Source organism: Mus musculus, chromosome 1, assembly GCF_000001635.26.
Source record: "Mus musculus strain C57BL/6J chromosome 1, GRCm38.p6 C57BL/6J".
Classification (NCBI taxonomy): domain Eukaryota; kingdom Metazoa; phylum Chordata; class Mammalia; order Rodentia; family Muridae; genus Mus; species Mus musculus.
This window is the reverse complement of record NC_000067.6, coordinates 35,999,464-36,021,775: the sequence shown is the minus strand read 5'-3', so window position 1 is coordinate 36,021,775 and position 22,312 is coordinate 35,999,464. Positions and strand designations below refer to the sequence as shown.

The 22,312-nt window shown below is 47.6% G+C and overlaps 2 long non-coding RNA genes across 3 annotated transcripts; one reads left to right on the top strand and one right to left on the bottom strand.

The window, feature by feature from the left end:
* Window positions 1–287: 287 nt before the first annotated feature.
* Window positions 288–4,981, bottom strand: Gm39623. The gene is made up of 3 exons (XR_865339.1): window positions 4,888–4,981; window positions 3,510–3,604; window positions 288–538 (listed from the first exon to the last, which is right to left on the bottom strand). It is a non-coding gene; the product is annotated as a predicted gene, 39623 (long non-coding RNA).
* Window positions 4,982–10,610: 5,629 nt separating this feature from the next.
* Gm33222 lies at window positions 10,611–19,837 on the top strand. Of its 2 annotated transcripts, none has more exons than XR_373314.3 (3): window positions 10,611–10,785; window positions 17,785–17,962; window positions 18,370–19,837. It is a non-coding gene; the product is annotated as a predicted gene, 33222 (long non-coding RNA). The 2 variants fall into 2 exon arrangements; XR_865338.1 differs by having other exon boundaries at window positions 10,772–10,892.
* The last annotated feature ends 2,475 nt before the right edge of the window (window positions 19,838–22,312 follow it).

Sequence of the window (22,312 nt, the reverse complement as noted above, 5' to 3'; positions counted from 1 at the left end):
GTCCAATCATAGAGCTGTTAGTTACTACCAAGTTATGAGTGCCACTATTGTACTCTTAGAGTTGTTTGCCATTGTCGTTCATAGGCATTGCAGCTGGGTAGATTTTAGAAGAAGGTAGAGATTCCATGTCATACGGGTGATGGGCAGTTACTAGATTTGGTTTGTTTTCTCTGCTAGTTAAAGAATGAGAAATCAGGGAAACTCTTGAGTCCAACTATAGGCTTGATGTTTCAAAAACCCACTTTATTTAGGGTGCGCTAAAGCTCCAGCCTCCCTTCTAGCCCCTGATCAAAGCTAGGGAGAAAGATGGTCAATAGGACAAGAGGGGTGTGGACCTGTTTAGAAGTAGTTCTTTGGGGCGATTACAATCTTCATTGTCAGGATATCAGCTGTCCAGTCCAAAAGCAAACACCAAACACGAATCAGTAGCAGCTACTACATCCAGCAGAAAACCAGAGACTCTGCCCAATCGTCACAGGTCACAGCGGAAGTGCCAAAAAGCAGCCAGAATACCAGAAGTTCTTTGGTGCGGTTCTCTCTACAAAGTCACAACAAGCGAAGATCACTGAAAACTGGTGAAGTATTGCTGGGTGAGCAGTGAAGACCAGCGAAGTGTTGCAAGACATAGAAATTCAAGAGCGCTCTCTCACTGTCTGTAAGGGTTCTACTTAAACTCTTTCCAAACATTATGCACTCTCTCAAACATCTGCTTCAGCAAAACATCCTCTCACAAGACAGATTCCAGAGAAACATCTGAGTTTCCAAAGAAACCAGACATTTCCACTTCATAAGACAGGTAGCAGTGGGGCAATCTCAAATGCAGCAGACAGAAAACCATCCAGTGACGAAGAACTTTTATTAGGGTTGAGGAAACACACAAACAGAGAGGAAGGAGGCCCCCTACAAAGCAGAGGAGGGGTGTCAGGAGTTCCCAACCCAACTTTTCTTTGGCTTGGAGTTTTTTTGTTTGTTTGTTTTTTGGTTTTGGTTTTGGTTTTTTGAGACAGGGTTCCTCTGTATAGCCCTGGCTGTCCTGGAACTCACTTTGTACACCAGGCTGGCCTCGAACTCAGAAATCTGCCTGCCTCTGCCTCCCAAATGCTGGGATTAAAGGCATGTGCCGCCACGCCTGGTGCCTTGGAATTTTAAGAGCCTTGCGGGTGGAGGTGGGGGACCTTCCTCCTCTAATTCAGGGTTGCTCAGTTTGAACAAAACACAAGGTAGATGATAGGTCCACACTTTGGCATAAACAGATCCTGATCCAGCCTTGAACTTTTTGGGCAAGCCCATCAGCAGAGAGGCCCCTCCTCCTGGCAGGAGAAAAAGCCCTCCAGGCCTTAGTCTTCTGTCAGAAAGGCAAGGAAGCAGCCTGTCATTGTAAAGTTAGGCTTTATATTACTGAGCTGATATGCCCCTTCTCCCTATTTTTCTGCCTATCAGGTATCTGTCTAACTCTTAATCCCTCAGGTATGTCACTGGGAGATAGCAGCTCACTAGAGATGACCACTCAGATGCAGTTTATAGCGAATTGAAAGCCTTAATTCCAGCTGGCTGGAACTACACTCAGGTATTCAGTACCTAAGTGTACTGGCTGGTTTTATGTCAGCTTGACACAAGCTAGAGTCCTCAGAGAGGAGGGAGCCTCCGTTGAGGAAATGCCTCCATGAGATCCAGCTGTAAGGCATTTTCTTAATTAGTGATCAATGGGGGAGGGCCCAGCCCATTGTGGGTGGAGCCATTCCTGGGCTGGTGGTCCTGGGTTCTATAAGAAATCAGGCCGCCCAAGCCATGGGAAGCAAGCCAGTAGCAGCACTTCTCCATGACCCCTACACCAGCCCCTGCCTCCAGGTTCTTGTCCTGCTTGAGCTCCTATACCTTCCTTCAATGGTGAACAGCAACCTGGAAGTCTAAGCTGAATAAACCCTTTCCTCCCCAACTTGCTTTTTGGTCATGGTGTTTTGTTGCAGCAATAGAAACCCTGACTAAGTGTAGCTTCAAGCATTTAGATCAAGGGGCTTTTAAAGGCAAAAATCACATTCTAGTATCTCACTTGGCTGCAGGGGGAGAGGTCTTGCACAAGCAGGCAGTTTAGCAGAAGCTAAGATAAGCAAGCTGGGGCATCTCAGCCTCAGGTCCTAGAGTAAAGTTAGGTCGTTTCCCAAGGGATTCTCCATCAAGGAGATCAAATTCTAGCTAAACCTGAAATGGCCTCAGCAAGAATACAAGATGGAAGAACTTCTGCACTGTCTTGCCCTGTCACATTACCAAGCCAGGATAGCCTCCAACAAGCTTAAAGTTTGGTAGCCCGAGGCTTATACTCAGAATCAACAGTTACTGGAGACACACACAGCTACTGAAGGGCATGGTAGGAGAAGCATTTGACATTGAGTTGTAACAGGCAGCTCTGTGGGCTTCCCCCCAGGAGGGTTCAGGCTAAATGGCTGGAAAGGAAAACATTTGCTAATATGGGTAGTCTAGTGTGGTGGTTTGAACACGCTTGGCCCAGGGAGTGGCACTATTAAGAGGTGTGGCCTTGTTGGAGGAAGTGTGTCACTGTGGGGGTGGGCTTTGAGACCCTCCTCCTAGCTGCCTGAGGAATCAAGTCTTCCCCTGTTTGCCTTAGGGAAAAGATGTAGAACTCTCAGCTCCTCCTGCACCATGCCTGCCTGATGCTGCCATGCTTCCTGCCTTGATGATAATGGACTGAGCCTCTGAACCTATAACTGCCAGCCCCAGTTAGTGCTGTTCTTTATAAGAGTTGCCTTGGTCCTGGTGTCGCTTCACAGCAATGAAACCGTAACTACAACATCTAGCCACCCTCTTCCCCAAGAGCATCTGCATCCTGTAGCCCTAGCCTGTCGCTTGGCAGGGGATAAGTGGGAGGGGAGAGTGGGTAGAGAAGGGAGGTTTAAGAAGCCTCTTTGGACTGGATTTTTCTCTCTTGAGTACACCTAAGAGAGATTGGACACACATGGCTGGAGGCGAGGATTGCAGGAGAAGCCAAATATTCTGGCACTGGAGCTTAGGAGTTCAGACACACTGCTCATTCACAGGCATGCTTCTTCCAGGGCCCCAGGCCCAGCTCTGTGGGACCCACCTGAGCATGCCCATGATTGTGGCAGAGGATTAGAATGGGGGTTGGGGGGAAGGCATCCACCTTAACAGAACAAGACAAAAACCATGGTGGAGGATGATCAGACCCCCTCCAGCCCTCTACAGGCTAACCGCCCCCAAACAACACATGCAGAGAGGCACTGAACGTTGAGCCCCGGAAGAGACCTGCACCTTGTGAATAACACCCGGGGGTCAGGATGAGGAGGTGTTCTTGAATCTCAGACCTATTCTCTAGCCAACTCCATTCTGGGGGATGCTTTTCTTGTTTGAATAAACTGTGTTTCTATTCTACCCGTGTCCCCCGGTCTGATCATTTGCTTTGGGACCCAAGAACCCTGACATCTCAGGTGCCCCCATGGAGTCAGACTGTGCCTAAGAAAGGAAACTCCTCTCACCTCCAAAATCAGGGTCCACGAAATAGGTCCAAGGCTCGGAGAAACCAGCCACACGTGGAACTCCAGAAAGTGGTTAGTTCCTGGAAGCCCAGAGCCTAGTAACAAGCACACAGATTATCTCCCATCCACAGTACAGAGGTTGCAAAAACAGGCAGTCGATTTACCTCCCAGTTTATCCAGAAAATCAGCTTCTGGTTCTGGCGAAGTCACACTCTCTCCAAAAGTGGTATCAGCCCCCACAGCGTGTGTGTCCTGTACCCTTGGACACTGGGCTGCACTGGCTTTGGGGCCATCAGTCTCTCAGACCAATAAAGGCTTTTTCTAGCTGTTTTGAAGTCTGAGACTATTCCATTTTCCTTCCTTGACCTCGTTCTCACACCTAACATTCAACCAGTGTGATTTCCCTGCAGCGTCCTGGCCCCTGTCCACTGCTGACCTGTCTTCCATATTCTGTGTCCTGGGTACTTTGGCCCCTCAGAGTTGGTATCTTATGAAGATCTTGAAGTTCTAAGCATGGGCTGAATTATCAGGGTGAAGGGCAGAGTTCCTCCTTAGAAGCAGATCCACCCAATATGTGTAATTTATTTTTATTTTATGTTCATTAGTGTTTTGACTGCATATATGAGGGTGTTAGAAGTACTGAAACTGGGGTCACAGGCAGGTGTGAGCTGCCCTGTGGGTTGCTGAGAATTGAACCAGGGTTCTCTGGAAGAGTAGCCAGTGCTCTTAAAGGCTGAGCGATCTCTCCAGACCCTAGGAGTGGGGGGATGGGATGGGTGGGGGTTGGAGTCTTACATCTCCAGCACGACTATAGCAATCACCCTGTTTGTGCGAGGACAGAGTTTTTCTTTCTTTGTCTACAGAGGGTGGGAGGCTCCAGACCCTGTCTTTGACTCCCTGAGGGTCTGGAGAAAGGCAGGCAGAGGCCCCAGACAGGGCACATTTTTGGAATTCCAAGCATGTTTTCACACTTTCCTGGCCCAGCTCTGCGAGGAATTTGGAACTTAGCTGAGCTGCCTGCTTCAGGCTCCAAACCCAGACGATCCAGGTCTGCCAAAAATGTCACATAAAATATAACTCACCCTGCTAAGGGGCCCAGACAGCCCCTTCAGCTGACCAGGAGCGAAGGGCGGGCTTACACGTCCATAAAACAGGTGTAAGTAAGAATGTTAGAATCTAGCCTCTGCTGTACAACTATCCCATTCACAATGACAGGCACCCACTACAATATGACACACAGGATCTCGCACCTGGGAAGTGAGTTTACATCAAATTGATGTTCAGGTACCCGCACTGTTGGCACCGCAGACACAGCACAGCCTGCTCGCTCCCATTCCCTGCCCCCCCCACCCCCACCCCATGCCCGAGAAGAGAGAACCTGGCAGCTCCTGGTGTGAACCTCTTCCTTAACTGTGTGAGCAGAGATCTCTTCTGCTACAGGGACCCTGATTCTCCTCAGAGTCCCTGCCAGACTGCCTGTCTGTCTTTGATGCTGTCCTTTGAACTTTCTGCTATGCTGTTAACCCTCTGTCTGTCCATGGAGTTAATAACACATCTATTAAACTCTGTACTCCACAGTAGTCAGCCCATCTTGTGTCCTCTTGAATTGTCTACCCTACCCCAAATCTAACTGACACACTTCATTTGGGAAGCAAAGCGTCATATGAAATTATTTTATAGGAGTTTTTTTTTAATTGTATTAAAGTGGTAAAGGTAGAAAAAGAAAGAAAAAATTAGAAGTCTCTACCATATTCCTAAATTTATATTATGATTATACCTGTGTATTAGTAGAGATAAAGTATTTGTGTGTATGTACATTTGTGTGTGTGTGTATGTGTGTGTGCAAAAACACAACTCTGACTTCAAAGAGAATTTTAGGAGTTTATTGTGAAGCCAGGTGTGGTGGCACAAGCCTTTAATCCCAGCACTTGGGAGGCAGAGGCAGGCAGATTTCTGAGTTCGAGGCCAGTCTGGTGTACAAAGTGAGTTCCAGGACAGCCAGGGCTATACAGAGAAACCCTGTCTTGAAAAACTAAAAAAAAAAAAAAAAAGAAAAAAAGAAAAAAAAAAAAAACCAAAACAAACAAACAAAAAAAAAAAAACCCCAAAAAACCAAAACAACCAACAACAACAACAAAAAAACAGTTTATTGTGGAGCCAAATTCGAGTTTCAGTGGCCAGGGAGCACAGATTTAGATTGCCCCAAATTGCATGCTCTAAGATGGTAACAGTTTCATGAAATTTCTAAGGGGGAGGAACATGAGTGTGTCTTCATGTGTGTGCAAGTCCACATGGAGGCCAGAGATTGATGTTGGGTTGCTGCCGGGTGTTTCCTTCCCTCTCGGGGTAGCGGAAGCTTAGCTGGGGGTGGGTGCAGGCAGGATCTTGGACGGCGATAAGTGCACAGGGAATAAACATATCTGGGAACAGCTTGGCAGAACTGGTTTAGTTTAGGGGGGGGGGGATATTTATGCCCTGGGGAGGTGGCCAGGGTCTCTGGGGCAAGACTTGTGAGCTTGTGCGCCACTGGCCAGGGCAGGGGTGTTGAAAGATGCTTCATCTACAGACTCAGAAGCTGTAGGTCTAGGGCAAAAGGCTAGAAGGTTGAACAAGGAGTGACGCCTGATAACTGTCAACTAGGGTTGATGGTGTGGGAGCTGACTTCACAGTGCCAGGTTGGGAGCTGGGAGGTAGCCAACTCTGCTGTCCTCATGATTGGGGTGTCTGGGGTTGGAGCTCCTTTAACTCTCTTTCTGTAACCCTGGGCTATTATGGTCCCGCACTGGCTGTCTTTCTCAATTACATTTTCGTTTTTTTCAGACAGGGCTGGCCTCTCCTTGAACCTGTAACCCACTGGTTTGGCCTGGTCTGCTGACGCTCAAATCCAGGGATCCACCTGACTCTTTCCCCCCCAATGCTGGGATTACAGATACGTCAACAACAGACCTCAAAGCTTGGGATTGTTAATCCCAAAGATTTGAGGTAAAAGACCACTGACCCAAATCGCCATGAGCAAATTAATTAAAACAAGCAATTGATTAAAGCAAACTTTTCAAGTTCATGTACATGGGCTGCCTTCCCCTAGTCAGGGTTTGAGAGGAAGGCATGGGGAAAACAAGGTTTTTATAGCTTGAGGATAAGGAGTTTCCAAATGGGGGAAAATAGGTGGGCTTATGGGGACCGAACATAAACATAACAAGTTAGTCACAAGGACCTCCTGAAAGACATGACTACAAGGTGGTCCTAAGGTCGCAATGACACCAGGTAGTCATACAACCTTTTAAAAGAAAGGTAGGTGTCTTAGGGTTTTATTGCTGTGAGGAGACACCATGACCATGAAAAAAACATTCTTATAATGAAAAACATTTAATTAGGGCCACAATTAGATTTAAAAGGCCACTCCCATAGGCCTATGGGGACCATTTTTTTTTCTTCTTCAAATCATCATATTCCACTCTGTGACCCCCAGAGCATTGTAGCCATATCATAATGCATTTAGTTCAACTTCAAAAGTCTCCATAGTCTATAACAGTCTTAGACTTGTTTAAAGTTCAAAGTTCAAAGTCTCTTTTGAGACTCATGCACTCTCTTAACTCTAATCCCCTGTAAAAAAAAATCGGATCATATACTTCCCACATACGCTGGCAAGGGACCTACATTACCATCTCAAAAGGGAACATAGTGAGGAACTACTGCACTAAAGCAACACCGGGTTTAGCCGGGTGTGGTCATTCGGGAGGCAGAGGCAAGCGGATTTCTGAGTTCAAGGCCAGCCTGGTGTACAAAGTGAGTTCCAGGACAGCCAGGGCTATATAAAGAAACCCTGTCTCGAAAAAAAAGGAAAAAAAAAAAAAAGCAACACCAAAAAACTCCAAACTCAGCATCTCCATGGCTGAAGTCAAAATGCCTTTCTGATCTCCAACTCCTTTCAGCTTTGTTGACTGCAACACACTTCTCTCTCTTGGGCTGGTTCCACCCCCATTAGCAGCTCTCCTTGGCAGGTGTCACATGGCTCTGCCATCTCCCACAGTTTGAGGTCTCCGAGGCAAGCCAGGTTTCACCTTCACAGTTCACACAATGGCCTCTCTTGACTTTCACACTGGGACGCCCTGCTGGGGGGCTGGAGAGGCCTGGAACCCTGGGGAGCCGGCCCGGAACAAGAGCGGGGTTGAGGCACGTCCAAACCCAGGAAATCTTGTCCTGAGATCTGCAGGAGTAAAATTGCTCTCCCCGGCCCTTGGCCTGAGTGTCCTGGTACAAATAAAATAGCCTCGAGCACCCACCTTTTCCTCACCAGGAGGCCACGATACTCATTAGCCAGGTTAAACTTCCTCTCCCCTTAAAAGGTCACGCCTGGCCACGCCTGGAATTCCTCCTTATGCAAATGAGGCTTGCTCAGTGCTCTGGCCAGGCCAGAGATTTATGCTCACCTGAAAGCTCATACCCACACCCAATGCTTTATGTAGTCTTTGTTCCCTCATTAAATGAGCTATTTGACTGAAGTTGTCTTCTAAGAGTTTGTTCTCGCTAGGCTCACTGCCACCTGAGGGTCTCTTTGCTCCCCAGTGGTCCACCTTGCTTCCTCTCTCAGGACCAACGGTTGCAATTGGGGGGCAATCACACTGCCATTCAGGGCCTAGACAGCACTCTGCTGGCCACACACCAGCCCCAGTGGCTTTCCTTAGTCTTGGAGGGAGACTTTAAAGCCAGAACCTATGTGGCTGAAGCTGCCAAGTTCTGTTGCTGGCTAGGGCTGGAACACGGCCCCCTTGTTCAAGTATATTTTCACCTACCTTTATGCCAAAATTTGGCTGTCTTGGGACGTGCTCTGTAGACCAGGCTGGCCTTGAACTCAGAAATCTGCTTGCCTCTGTCTCCAGAGTGCTGGGGTTAAAGCTGTGCACCGCTATGCGTGGAACTACTGTTCCAAGTTCCTTAGATTCCTTTTCATGAGGTGGACTTTAAACAAGTTAAAGACTGTTATAGACTATAGGGACTTTTGAAGTTGGACTAAATGCATTTTGCATTATGATATGGCTAATGTAGTTTGTATAGTCATAGAACAAATATATATATATATATATATATATATTTGTTATATAACTTATATATATAAAGTTTTATATATAACTTATATATATAAAGTTTATATATATAAACTTTCAAGTAGTTTGGAATGGACACCAGTTGGTAAGTTACAGCAAAGTGGGGGGAAATCTACAAGTATCAGATGTTATATTAGCTTTGGGATTGATGAAAGCCAGGTCTGTTAGGTAATACATGCCAAAAGGTCTCACGCCAGAGTCACAAATATGTCCCGGCAAACATCCCAGAGGGCAATGAACAGCTAAAGACTGCACAAGATAATTTGGTTCTGGAGTTAACAATATTCTAACTCTTCCTAATGAGTTAGCTAGCCCCGTGGAATCCTTAATATACATTTATGTATGGAGGGAGGGGTCGCTTCAGGTCACAATGTTACCCACAAAGGGTTAAAATATGAATATCAGTGTGCATCTGATGCTCATGTGTTGTAATCCTAGGAGGAGCCATTTTTAAGCCCTTCCCCCCTTTAAGTTCGGGGGATTGAAGCCAGGGTCATATGGGCGTTGGGCAAGTGCTAGAGCACTTAGTGAGACGCTATGTGAGAGGGTCTTATCAGTATCCCTGGGGCTTCCCGGGAGCTTCGGGACAGGGTTGGTGGCTGCTGCCTCTCTCACTGTACCTGTATTCACCTTCTTGGTGTGGGTAGGCTCTTCTCTCTTCAGCTGGTATGTCCCTCATTCCAAGGGCCCCCCTTTTCAATGACTTGGGGTTTGAGGGGAGCAGAGAGCTTACTCTACATTATTGTTATTTTTAGTTCACAATGCATGCTGAACCATATTTGTCTATACTGCCCACTCGGCCTTTTCCTCCCCGTTCCCTCCCTCTAGTCTGGTATCTCCCTACATAGTTTTACTTCTACTTTTATGTAATAGATACTGTTGGCATTTCTTCACCGTTACCTGGCAACAGCCAGGTGTGCCTGACTCACTTGCCCCTCCTCTCTTCTCTTGCTCTCTTCCCCTTTCCCCCCCTGTCCCTTCTCTCCCCATTCTCCTCCCCTCCTCTCTACACATGCTCTTGACCAGCCTCTACTTCTCTACCCTCTCTCTGTCTTTCTGCCTTTCGCTGTCTCTGCTACCTAGTCAACTCCCCTCCCCATACCCTGAATAAACTTCTATACTATACCGTCCTGTGGCTGGTCCCTCAGGGGGAAGGGATGCCTCAGCATTGGCTCACAGAGGCACCCGCTTCCCCCTGCACCATAAAGCGCCTCCACCAAACATATCCCTGGCTTCTTTTTTTAAATAAAACACAACATACACACATGCGATTTTGTATATCTATATAAGGTCAAGGAACTACATATAAGTAAAGCCCATGCTATCTTCCTGAGACAGCCTTTATTCTCTTAGTATGAGTATCTCTAGTCACATCCATTTTCCTGCAAGTGATACAACTTCATTATTCTTCATGGCTGAAAAAATTCCCATTGTCTTTGCATGCTGCGTCTTCCTATCCATGGTCTCTGGATGATGTGGGCACCACTGATTTGTGCAGGAGACACGTAAGCTTCCATGGTGTGTTCATCTGTCGAGAACAGCACTTCTCAATGCCCCTTTCACAGGCACTGCCCAAGACCATCAGAAAACACAGATATTTACACTATAATTCATAACAGTAGCAAAATTACAGTTATGAAGTAGCAACGAAATCATTTTATGGTTGGGGGGGGGGGGTCACCACAGCGTGAGGTGTATTAAAGGGTTGTGGCATTAGGAAGGCTAAGAACCATTGCTGTAGATGGTTTCTCAGAGTGTTTTCCTGAAGCTTTTGCGATGGCTGGGCTGTCTGGAATGCGCTTTACACTTCTCACTACTTGTGAGAGAGACCTATCTCCTCTCTGAGGCCAGGGGCATCCTGTCATCTTTGTCTCTGCCAACAACCCCCACCCAAATTTCTGTCCTACTGTATCTTCCCTGTTAGACACCCCGCCCCCAGATCAGGGCTCCTCAGAGCCTTAGCTACCTTTCCATCACTGTGATAAAAATGCTCAGACAAAAGCAGCGGCTTTATCACGGCTCATAGTTCTAGGACAAGTCCATCAGGACAGAGAAACGCCGAAGCAGGAGGCACGGAAGCAAGAGCAGAGGGGGAGGGGAGTCACATAGCACCTGATCCCAGGAAGCAGAGTGAACCTGAACCGGAAGTGCGGCTGCTCAGACCCACTCTGGTAAGTGGGGCTCCTCCTAAGGATAGCGCAACCTTCCCCAAAGCACCACGTCCTGGAACATCCCTTTGTCAGACACGGGGTCTATGGGAGGACATCTTACATTAAAGGTACAATACTTAGCCCATTTCCTATTTAGAGCAGCATCCGCTGGCCCCAGCTCTCCTGGGTCAGACATCTTACTCTGGATGCTTTCTGTGTATTCACTCCTAGACTCGAGACACTTCTTTTTTGTTTTTGTTTTTGAGCCCTGGTTATCCTGTAACTTGTTGACTTGCTGTGTAGATCTGGCTGGCCTTCCCAGTGCTAGGATTAAAGGAGCGCACACCATCACACTCAGCCTGAGACGCTTCTGAAGGCACCTGGAGCAGAGACAGCTGCCTAAGCCTTCTGTGTCCCCGCCCCCTTGCCCCCATTTCTCCACCTTAACGCTTTTGCTTTGTTTCTCTTCTGTGCCACCACGATGACTTCAAGCCTATTGCCTTACCCCAACCCCCAGGCCGAGCTATGCTCTATCTCTGGTATAGATTTCTAATTAAAATAAAACCACCTTACTTATTTTTATTTTATATGTATGAGTATTTTACCTACGTGTATGTTTATATACCACGAGCATATCCGGTACTGTTAGAGGCCAATAGAGGGCAGCAGATCCTCAGAACCGGGGTTACCGCTGGTTCTAAGCCACTGTGTGGGTACTAGAAACCAAATTGCCAGAAGAGTAAGCACTCTTCTTGTTATGGGGATTTTGGTGTCCATTCCTGGGGTCAGGTGGTACAGGAAAAGTTGGATTCCCCTCTTGGAGTTTTTAGTATCATTAATAAAATAACTTAGGAATGGATTAAAATGGAAGCTCAAAAACAGTTTTATTAAAGGTTTTTAAGGAGCCTCAAAATCTAAGGCAGGCTAGCGGTAAAATTCAGCAGCTGCTTGGAGGAGGTGAATGGAGGCAATAATCTTTTTTTAAAAAAAGTTTTATTGAAGTTCCTGTGGAGGGGGAGGGGGAGGAGGAAGAGGAAGAAGAAGAGGAAGAAGAAGAAAAGAGGAGGAGGAAGGGGAGGAAGAAGGGGAGGAGGGGGGAAAGGGAGGGGGAGGGGAAGGGAGGGGAAAGAGGAGGAGGAAGAGGGGGAAAAGAAGAAGAAAAGAAGAAGAAGAAGAAAAGAAGAAGAAAGAAGACGACGAAGAAGAAGACGAAGAAGAAGAAGATGAAGAAGAAGATGACCACGACGACAAAGAAGTACAGTATCTCACTAAAGGACTGGTTATTCCACCTTCTGCTTATCAGAATGGCTGAAGGTGTTCCTCACGGTGGTCTCTGGGCCAGATGCTTGAACCAGCCCAGCAGGAATGGTAGGTCTGCATCCAGGCCAGAGACTGTATTCTCTTGTCCAGGAGTTTTTCCCCTGTAACATAAACTGCTGATCTATCTTTCTAGCACCAAGATTCCTAATTTTGTCAGTCATCAAAGACCACATGCCTGGGACCTCCTGAAGGGAACTTAATTAATGTTTGTGAAGAACCAGGGCCTCCTTGTGAAAAGGTGCTGTGTATAGGAAATATTCTTTTAAACACCAATTGTCTGGCCCCTCTAGAGGCCCTGTAATTAAGCAACTGTTGTGGTTCCTGAGTGGCTAAGACTTTAACATTTAACTATATTGTAATTAAGCCAGGTCTTCTGGAAGTTGGTGCCCCGCTTTGCAGCAAGGAAGAGAATTTTGCCAAGCATCTCTTTGCAAAAACACGCTCAGGTTCCGGGCACCTTGCCAATTGCTTTTCCCATAATCTGAATGTGGTTACCATCTCCCTCTGTGCAATTTCTTTTGAGGTGAATGGAAATGTCTTCCGTTTCTTAGACTCCTCTGGTATATAATTGGTCAACCATCCATACCCATCGGGAAGAGGTTTGACTGGAACACTCTCTGTGTATCCCTGGGGCCAGAAGGAGAGACAAGGGGATGTGGGCACGTGACTGGTCTTTGATTAATGGGATGTGGACAGACCCAGGGGTACATCTTCAGGCCTAGGTAGACATTCTTTTTGGCTCTAGAGTTCATCCACATTCCAGAAGACCCCCAAGGACGCTTTTAATGACATTCCTCCCCCCACCAACACTCCCCTCCCCCAAACCAAACTAAACCAAAACCAGTCAGTAAGCTGGCCAAGGCTTCAAGAAACTGAAGGTCCGTGGAATTCCAGAAAGCAGCCAACCCCACCATAGGCTCTTGAGTCCGAAGGTCCCCAAAACAAGCACTCCAACTTCCCTCCCACCCAGAGCTTAGAGCATACAGTTTACCGGAAAGGTATTTTCTGTGCTCAGCATATACAAGCTCATCCCCCTCTCCCCCACCCGTAACGCCCCTACCCTGCCACCAATCCAACCAAACCAAAAAACCTTAAGAGTTCACCTCGGTGCCGGGCAGTGGTGGCACATGCCTTTAATTCCAGGACTTGGGAGGCAGAGACAGTTGGATTTCTGAGTTCGAGGCCAGCCTGGTCTACAGGGTGAGTTCCAGGACAGCCAGAGCTACACAGAGAAATCCTGTCTTGAAAAACCAAAAACAAAAACAACAAAAAAAAAAAAAACCCCAACCAACCAACCAACCAAACAAACAAAAAACCAACCAACCAAAAACAACAACAAAAAAACAAAAAAAGAGTTCACCTCGTTCTCCTGTACCCTCGGACAGGAACTGCAGTGTTTAGGGATTTCAACCTCTTTGAATTATTAAAGTTTGTCTTGGGCTGGAGAGATAGTTCAGCGGTTAAGAGCACTGACTGCTCTTCTGAAGGTCCTGAGTTCTAATCCCAGCAATCACATGGTGGCTCACAACCATCTGTAATGAGATCTGACGCCCTCTTCTGGTGCATCTAAAGACAGCTACAGTGTACTTACATAGAATAATAAATAAATCTTAAAAAAAAGTTTGTCACGTGGGTTTGAGATCGAATTGAGTCTATTTGATTTCCTTCCTCTGACTTAACTTCATACACTCGTGAAGGTAGTGGCACTAGAAAATGCCAGGGAGGGGAGGTGGGGTGGGTCGGCGGGGTAGCGGCTGAGATCCTGAAACCCCAGGAAAACCCGAAAAGCAGAGTTCTTTGCTGAGTTTTGCATGAATACAAAGTCAGATTATTATAATTATTGTCATCATCATTTTATAATTATTATTAATCTTTGTGTGTATGGCTTGTGTTTGTGCCTGTGAGTGTGGACAGAAGACAGTGTGGCATGTTGGTATTTACATTCTACCTTGTTTGAGGGAGAGTTCCCCCCACATGTGTCTGAGTGTGTGTGTGTATCTGTGTCTGTCTGTCTGTCTGTCTGTACCAAAGACTGCAAGTGGAGGTCAGAGGATGTGTTTGTGGAGCGGGAGTCTGTTCTCTCTGTCTGCCTTTATTACACGGGTTTCTGGGATCCAGTGTAGGCTTTGCTCAGCAAGCCCTTTTATCTGCTGCGCTATGCTACTGGCCATTTTTCTGGGTCTCTGGCTAGCTACTGCATCCACCAGGCTAGCTGGTTCACCAGGCTCTGGAGAGGCTCCTGTCTGCCTACCTTTTCATGGTATTCACAGGGAAAATAGTACTACTGTGTCCAGCTCTCTATAGGCTCTGGGGATTTGAGCCCAGGTCTCCACGTTTATGTGGCTTTATCCCAGCACAGAAAGTCAGCTCTTTTTCCTTCTAAAGCTACACATTCCTCTTCTTTAATTAGTGCAAGCTGATTCATCTGAAGAAGGAGCAGGACAATTTTCTCATCTGCAGAGTGGATAGAATGATGGGATTTCCAAATTGCCTCGCTAGGCTGTGGGAAAGACGCGCAAGGGGCCAGCTAGATAGCTCAGCAGATAAAAATGCTTGTCACACAAGGCTGATGACTTCATGATCCCCAGAATCTGTGGTGGAGGAGAGAGCTAATTCCCCAGAGTCGTCGTTTGGCCTTCACATGTGTACTGTGGTACAGGCATACCCCACTCTCACACACAGCATATGCACACACACAATAGTAATAAACATAAAAATTTTAAATAAGAAAAGGCAGACAAAACTGGGAAATAGTTTGAAATGGGATCAAACGTCTTCCCAGAAATGACTGCTACTGTCTCAGAAGTGATGCTCACACTAGCCCCCACCCAGTGATTCACCAATTGCTCCAACATAGGTCTGTACCCACCCACTACCCTAGTCCACTCCCTGCATTTGACATACTGCAGCAAGGTTGACAGCTTCCTGGTACTCATACACTCAGAGAACCTTCTGTGCCCTTTGCAGACATCACTAATTGGGTATAGAGTATGTTTAGTCTGAACTGAGAGGCAGCCTCAGAATCTTTCTCAGTATATTGTTTGATGCTCTCATCTACCCTCAGTGGCCTAAAACCTAGGGGTGACATATTTTCCTTGTGTTTAAGTTGGCTGCTTAAAGCTAACCAGCACTTTTGATCTTCCTGTCTGTTGTGGGGCCTGCAGAGATGAATCTGAGGCCTCATGTTGTGGTAGATGGCCATGTTGATGCCCACGGTCTCTCCTGCTACTGGAGATCATGCCGAGGTCCGGGGATCATGCCGAGGTCCGGAGACTATGTGGATGTTTCTGTGCTGTTCCCAGGGACCACAAAGAAGTCCATGATCCACACTCTCACTGACTGTAAAGGGCAAGGAAGCTACTTTTGCATTGGCATCAATGACTGCAGACTCACAGTTGAGAAAGGACATAGAGGGCTTCAGTGACAACCCTTACCTATTCCCAACCACCCTAAGAAGTAACAGCCTCAACAGGAAACCATTGAGGAGAACTATTAAAAACTGTGACAAGGATGCTGAAGTGTAGCTCTTCACAACTGATGGCTTCTGGCAGGGGTGTGGGAGGGGAAAGACTCAGTTTTCTTTCTGGGGCTGCCTACTGAGAGTTTGACCATGCTCCAGGGAGTCTAATACAAATTGGACTGTGTGTTTGTGTGTGTGTGCATGCATGCATGCGTGCGTGTGTGCATGTGTGTTCACGTGCGTGTGTGTTGGGTGGGGTCGCAGGGTGGGGCAGATCCGGGAGGACTAGGAAATGAGTGTGATTGAGGTGCATGATGTGATGTGAGGTTTCTGAATAATCAATACAAATACTATTGGTAAAAAAAAAAAAATAAGTCATCGGGGACCTCACTTCTGCCCTTCTCTTCCTTTTTACCCTTTGGGCCAGGCCATAGGGGGCACCTTTGTACATAATAAACTATCTCTTTTCCTCTAACTACCCTCATGTTTCTATAGAACTCATTGTAATGAGGCACAGGAACCTGGAAACGGCAATGTCTATTGTGATGGTTTGTATGTGCTCAGCCCAGGGAGTGACACTATTAGAAGGTGTGGACCTGTGGAAGTAGGTGTGTCACTGTGGGTTTTAAGACCCTCATCCTAGCTGCCTGAAAGCCAGTATTCTGCTAGCAGACTTCAGATGAAGACGTAGAACTCTGAACTCCTCCTGCACTATGCCTGCCTGGATGCTACCCTGTTTCTGCCTTGATGATAGTGGACTGAACCTCTGAATTTGTAAGTCAGCCCCAATGAAATGTTGTCCTTATAAGAGTTGCCTTGGCCAGGCATGGTGGCGCACGCCTTTAATCCCAGCACTCGGGAGGCAGAGGCAGGAGGATTTCTGAGTTCGAGGCCAGCCTGGTCTACAGAGTGAGTTCCGGGACAGCCAGGGCTACACATAGAAACCTTGTCTCAAAAAAAACAACCAACCAATAAACAAACAAACAAACAAATAAAATAAAATAAAAAAGAGTTGCCTTGGTCATAGTGTCTGTTCACAGCAGTAAAACCCTAACTAAGACTTCTACTCTCTAAACTCTTATCTGTTCTTGTAACCTCACATGGTCCAGACTATCCTCAAACCAGGTTGAGGCCTGGAACTTCTGATCCTCTCCCTTCTACCCCTCGAGTGCTGGGATTCCTGGCACTCATTACCATGGATGGTTTATGTGGTGCTGGGGTTGGAGCTCTGCACACGCTGGGTCAGTACCAGCATTGTCTGATTGTCTCCAGAGGTGAGAGCTCTGTGCTGTGATCAGACGCTACAGAGACGGATACAGGCTTCCATCTTCTCGGGCCTTTGGCTTTTTCTATCACTCAGATCTTGTTGTGCACGGCAACACTAACACTGCCCTGCTAAGCCAGGCCCAGGCCCTTGGCAGTGGGGGTAAGGGTGAGGTGGTGAATGAACTGAAGCTCAGTGCAGCCAGCCTGTAGGATAATTGCAGGGTTGTGACTGGGATGCGACTAAGGTCTCTCTGGGGAGTGTGACGTGTTTGGTTTTGTACTTGACATCAGTGAGAAGGGGGTTCCCTGGAAACCTGGACCTACTCAGGTTCTGAAACCAGCCCAGCAGGAAGGAAGATATTCCAAAGAGATACTCTGCCCCTCTCTTTGGCTATCAGACTACTGAGACACAGGCTCCCGGAAATTGGAGTTTTCCCAGGCATCTCCTGCTGGGGGGATAACACTGGGATCTTGGTGCCAGCCAGTGCGGTCGGGTGGGGTTGAGGGTCACTTGTTTCCTGGAAAGAGTATTCATACTGTTCCAACAGCTTATTAGACCTCCTTGCAAGACAGACTGGAACTGAGATATTGGTGGGTGGCAGGCACCTCACCTTGATTGGACTGCTTAGTTATACATCGCCGTGTGCTCTCCCTGCTGAATCTGAACTATATGTCAAAACTTAAAGTTGAGCTCTAGGTGTGGAGGAGGGGCATAGCTGGGTATCGTTTTTCTTCTCAGTGTGGCCATAGTCATCAAACAAATCCTTTTCTACTGATCACTGTCAATTTTGACAGACCGAGGAAAAGTTACCAAGCTTAGCTTGTCCAGGCCTCCAGGGCCTAGGTTCTGAGCCCCAGCAACTCTCCCAATGTTCCCCAAAGGCTGGTGGGAGCAGCAGGAAGTGTTCTTCCGAACAAGCAAGACAAAGAATGTTACTTAATTGTTTTCTTTCTTTCCTCTTTTGATTTGAAAGGCGGTCCTCTCCTTGCGGGGACTGGAGAATGCCACCGAGAGGAAGAGAGCCATGGAGGATGTGGGGTAAGCCCTGGTCTGAGGTGACCATGGAAGAACAGAGCCTGGAACTCCCGGGAGCTGACCTTTCCCACCGTGCTGCAGGCTCTGCTGGAGAACACCGTGGGAACAGGCTGCTGGTGAGCTGGGGAGAGGCAGCCATTGTCCTGTGTCCCTCCCACTCCGTAAATCCTGCCAGAGCCTGACATGCTGTATAGAAGGGATTGATGGAGACTCGGACTCGTCCCTGCTCTGGGGCATTGGCCTGAGGTTTCCCCCACTTCCCTGGAACCAGAGGGAGCCTCTGAAACTGTCTCTTGCAAAAATACCATTCTTGACCCCAGGAGTAGGGAGAGCCTGGTTCACCCTCCAAGGTGACATGGAAAGCCAGGGGTGGCAGAGGCGAGAGCTCAGGGATTGGCCAGGCGATGGCAGTTGTAAATAATAAGACTTTTGGGAGGTCAGGAGATGGAGAATGACTCTCAGTGGGTAAGGGCCTCCTTTTCAGACGGGCTTAAACCTCTGCTGCCTCATGGTTTGTTTCTAGGCTGCGCTGCTGCAGTTTGGACCAGAATTTCCCAGATTCTCAGAAGATGGCTACTGGAATATTGAAAATGTTCTCTCACACACACACTCTCCACTGGCAGAGATTTGTAGTGAACAGGCCTATCCTGTTCATGGATCGGGTAAAACTAGGAACCTGCTTTCCAGGTCGGATGTCCCTCACCAGACTGACAGACGTGGACTAGTGGCTTCTTTTTCACCTCTTTCTAATTGGATCACCCGGGGAACTGTGCACGCGCAGATGTAGCATACTGTCCATGAAAACCTGGGTAGCTAGGAGAGGGTGTATTATCTATGCATCTTGTTTGCAAACACTGGGGCTCACTTCCTAGCAGGAGTTCTACATATACAAATCCTCAGAAATAAACAAGACTCAGGGTTGAACCCTGGGCCAATGATGGCCAAACCAGTGCCTCTGGCCTCTCTGTGATTTAATCTCACATTGCCCTTGGCTATGTCATGAGCAGTGGCCCTTGACATGAGAGGCTGATTCTTGGTGTCCCACCTCTTCCAAGTCTCATGACAATGGTCTAGCTGGACTCCTACACGATCATATAGACCTTGCTATCAGGCTCTGGGACCTGCCACCATCCTTGCCATGGGGCTATAGATGTATCTCACCACACCTAGCTTTTTCTTGGGTTCTAGAGACTTGAACTCAGGACTACAAGCTTGCATGACAGCCACCTCCCTCACTTAGCCATCTCCCTAGCTTTTATGTGTGCTTTGAGACAAGGTCTCTCTTTGGCTGGACAGTGGTCCCTAAATGGTCCTTCTCCTACACCTGCCTCCCTAACAATGAAAGTACAAGTTTGCCTCACCATGCCCGACTTGTTTGGTTCCCCTAAACGTTGGTTCTGAGAATCAAACTCAGGTACTTACACATGTGTGCAGCAAGTGCTTCATCCGCTGACCTATTTCCCCAACCTCCCCTTACCCTGTGGGGTTCTGAGGCAGGCAACCTGCTCAGGAGTTCTCTCTGCCTGATACCCACAGACTTTTGGGCACAAGAACCCAGTGGAGCACTGACTACGTCCCTGGACTGTGTGTCCTTACTGCCACCTAGGGCTGCTGCCCTACTTCTGAGCTGGGATAGACCTGGTCAGTGTCCAGCAAATGCTCTCTGATCTTACTTCTCTGTGGCCATCCTTCTGTCCCTCTGTCTTAACTGCCTGCTTGGTCCACAAAGCCCATTCATCTATCCAAGGAGCAGACACAGATAAGTCCTGTCTTTGGGTTGTGAATACCTGTGAGGTTGATAGATTACACCAGGCTTTAAGGACCCTGAAAGACCCTAAGGTGTTTTCCAGTCCCACACCCTCCTTACAGGTGCCCCTCCCCCCTGGGGTCAAGGCTAGGCCAAGTTCCATCCTCCACCCATAGGACCATTCTTAAGTAAAAAATTCTTGGAATGTACTGACTGATAGTCACCTGACCCTCTGAAAAGTCCCAGGTAGAGTTCAAATGCATGCCATGCTTTATAGCCAATAGATTTAAAGGTTAATATGCTTAGTCATTACGTTTGAACTGTAACCTTGCTGATATAACCTGTGCCCCTGAAAAGTATAAAAACTGCTTGTAACAGCCATTCGGGGGTCACCTTCTCATCACTCGCCTTGAGGGACTGATTGAGAGTTGACCCCAGTGCGCCAGAAAATAAACCTCTTGCTTTCGCATCGATCTGCATCTAGGTGTCTCACTTGGGGGCGTCTTGAAGTAAGTGCCACTGACCAAGGGTTGGGGGTCTTACAATCCAAGCAAGGAAGCAAAACAGGAAGGCATGCCACCGAGTATGTTGGCTATGGGGACATGAAAGAGCAGCAGGTCCTGGGGGACCCATGTCTGAGTGATGTGCACACTGCAGGGTCCCAGGCAGGTATGAGGCTGAGGTTCATGTAGCTATGAACAGGTTACAGCCCTTGACACTCCTGACCTGCGTCCTCCCAAGGGCCACCTCTGAGATTCCATCCCCCTCCCACTCTGTGGGGCTCATGCTTATAGGTGTCATGGATTTAGAGGTCACCCAAGGCTCTGGGTGGGACACTGGGACAGGACCTCATCATACCCTGCTTGGTGTCCCAGGTCCCCTGATGGTGGGCCGGAGAATTTGGAAGAGGAGAGCAAAGTTTCCCTGGAGTTGCAGCTAGGGCTGGGTGTCCCGGGGCCTCATGGAACAAAGCCCACAGGGTTGGTTAGTTTTTTTTTTTTTTGTTTGTTTTTGTTTTTTTTTTTTTTTGTCTACTTGACACAAACTGGAGTCATTTGGAAAGAGGAAGGCTTAGTTAAGAAAGTGCCTCCATGAGATTGTCATGTAAGCAAGTCTGTGGTGCATTTTCTTGATAGATGATTGATGTGGGAGGGCCCAGCCTACTCTGGGTGGCATCACCCCTGGGTGATCAGTCTTGGGTATAAGAAAGATAGCGAACCAAGGGTCTGAGAGAAAGCCAGAGTAGGTATCTCTCTGTGATTCTTGCCTCTGCTCCTCTTGAGTTCATGCCCTGATTTCTATTAATGATGGACTGTGGTCAGGATGTGAAAGGCAGATAAACCCTTTCCTCTCCAGTTGCTTTTAGTCACGGTATTCACACCATAGCAATAGAAAGTAAACTGCCTGTCTTTCTTATAGCCATCTGTCCTCCTTGGATGCAGGGCTGGGACTGTTGTGTGTGATTTTCTTTGTTCCCTGTCTCATCTCCAGCTCAAGTAGGTAGTGGCAGGACAGCTGACATGCATGAGTTAGGCAAATGTGCAACTGGAAGAGGGGCCGAGTGCATTATAGTACTTGCTCAGTGTTTGGCTTTCTCATCTGTTCAGGATGGCTCTGCTCCGAGATGAGGAGGGTGCAGCATCACTATGGGATCAGCAGAGGCAGTCTGAGAACCGGCTGAGGTGATTCAACCCATCCAGGAGCTGTGAATACTTGTGATTGCCTTGGCTTTAGTGGTAGCAAAAGAGGAGTTTTAATATACACACTGTAAGAGTTTTGAACTGTTCTAGGCACTGTTGGTGAGGGCAGCCAGGCTGTGGCTTCATCAGGTCTCAGAGGTCCAGGAATGGCCTCTCTTCTCAGAGATCAAGTTGGATGTTCAGAGAGGTCTCAGTATTGCAACTGTGCCTTGGGCCCCTGTGGGGGTGGCAGGCAGATGTATTTCACATCCCTCAGGGCATCCTGGGACTAGCTAATATTGTAAGAAGGGACATGCCAGACTCCTGTAGTTCAAGAATGGAAGGACCTGGTACTGACTCCCTGGAGGCTCTAAGAGTAGACCCCATCATTACCCCACACTCGAGCAGAGGGCCAGAAGAGAGAAGGAGGCACCTTAGGAGTTGTAGGTGTGGGCCAGGCGAACTCTACTTTTGTGGTACTATGTCTGTTGTGTGCCTACAATGTCATTTCATCTCTGCAGGCTGCCTGGCAGGAAAGAGGGCATCTGTCACTCATGAACAGTATGGTCAGCGTGAGGTAGGGGAACTGAGTGTCTGGCTAGGTATAGGTAGGAGAAATATGTGGCTGAGGGACATGGAAGGCTGGATTACAGTTCAAGTCAGATTATCCAACCAAACAACTTTTCATTACAGTTATTTGTGTGTGCGTGTGTGTGCATCTGTGTGTGCGTGTGTGCATGTGTGTGTGTGTGTGTTACAAGCATTAGTACCAGTGTTATCAGTCAGAAGAAAATTTGCAGGAGTTGATTTTTCTCCATTTGGGTTTTAGGGATTGAATTTAGGTTGTCAGGCTTGGCAACAAATGTTTTTACCAACTGAGCCATTTAGCTGGGCCCAGCTCATTAATCTTTAAAATATTTCTATTTGCACATATTAATTGTCCACTGTAGTTAAGTTCCGTTGTAAGATTTTCATACTTTGCCATGCATATCATGTACTTTGATCGCCTGCTTGTCACTCCCATGGGTCCTCTGTCCTTC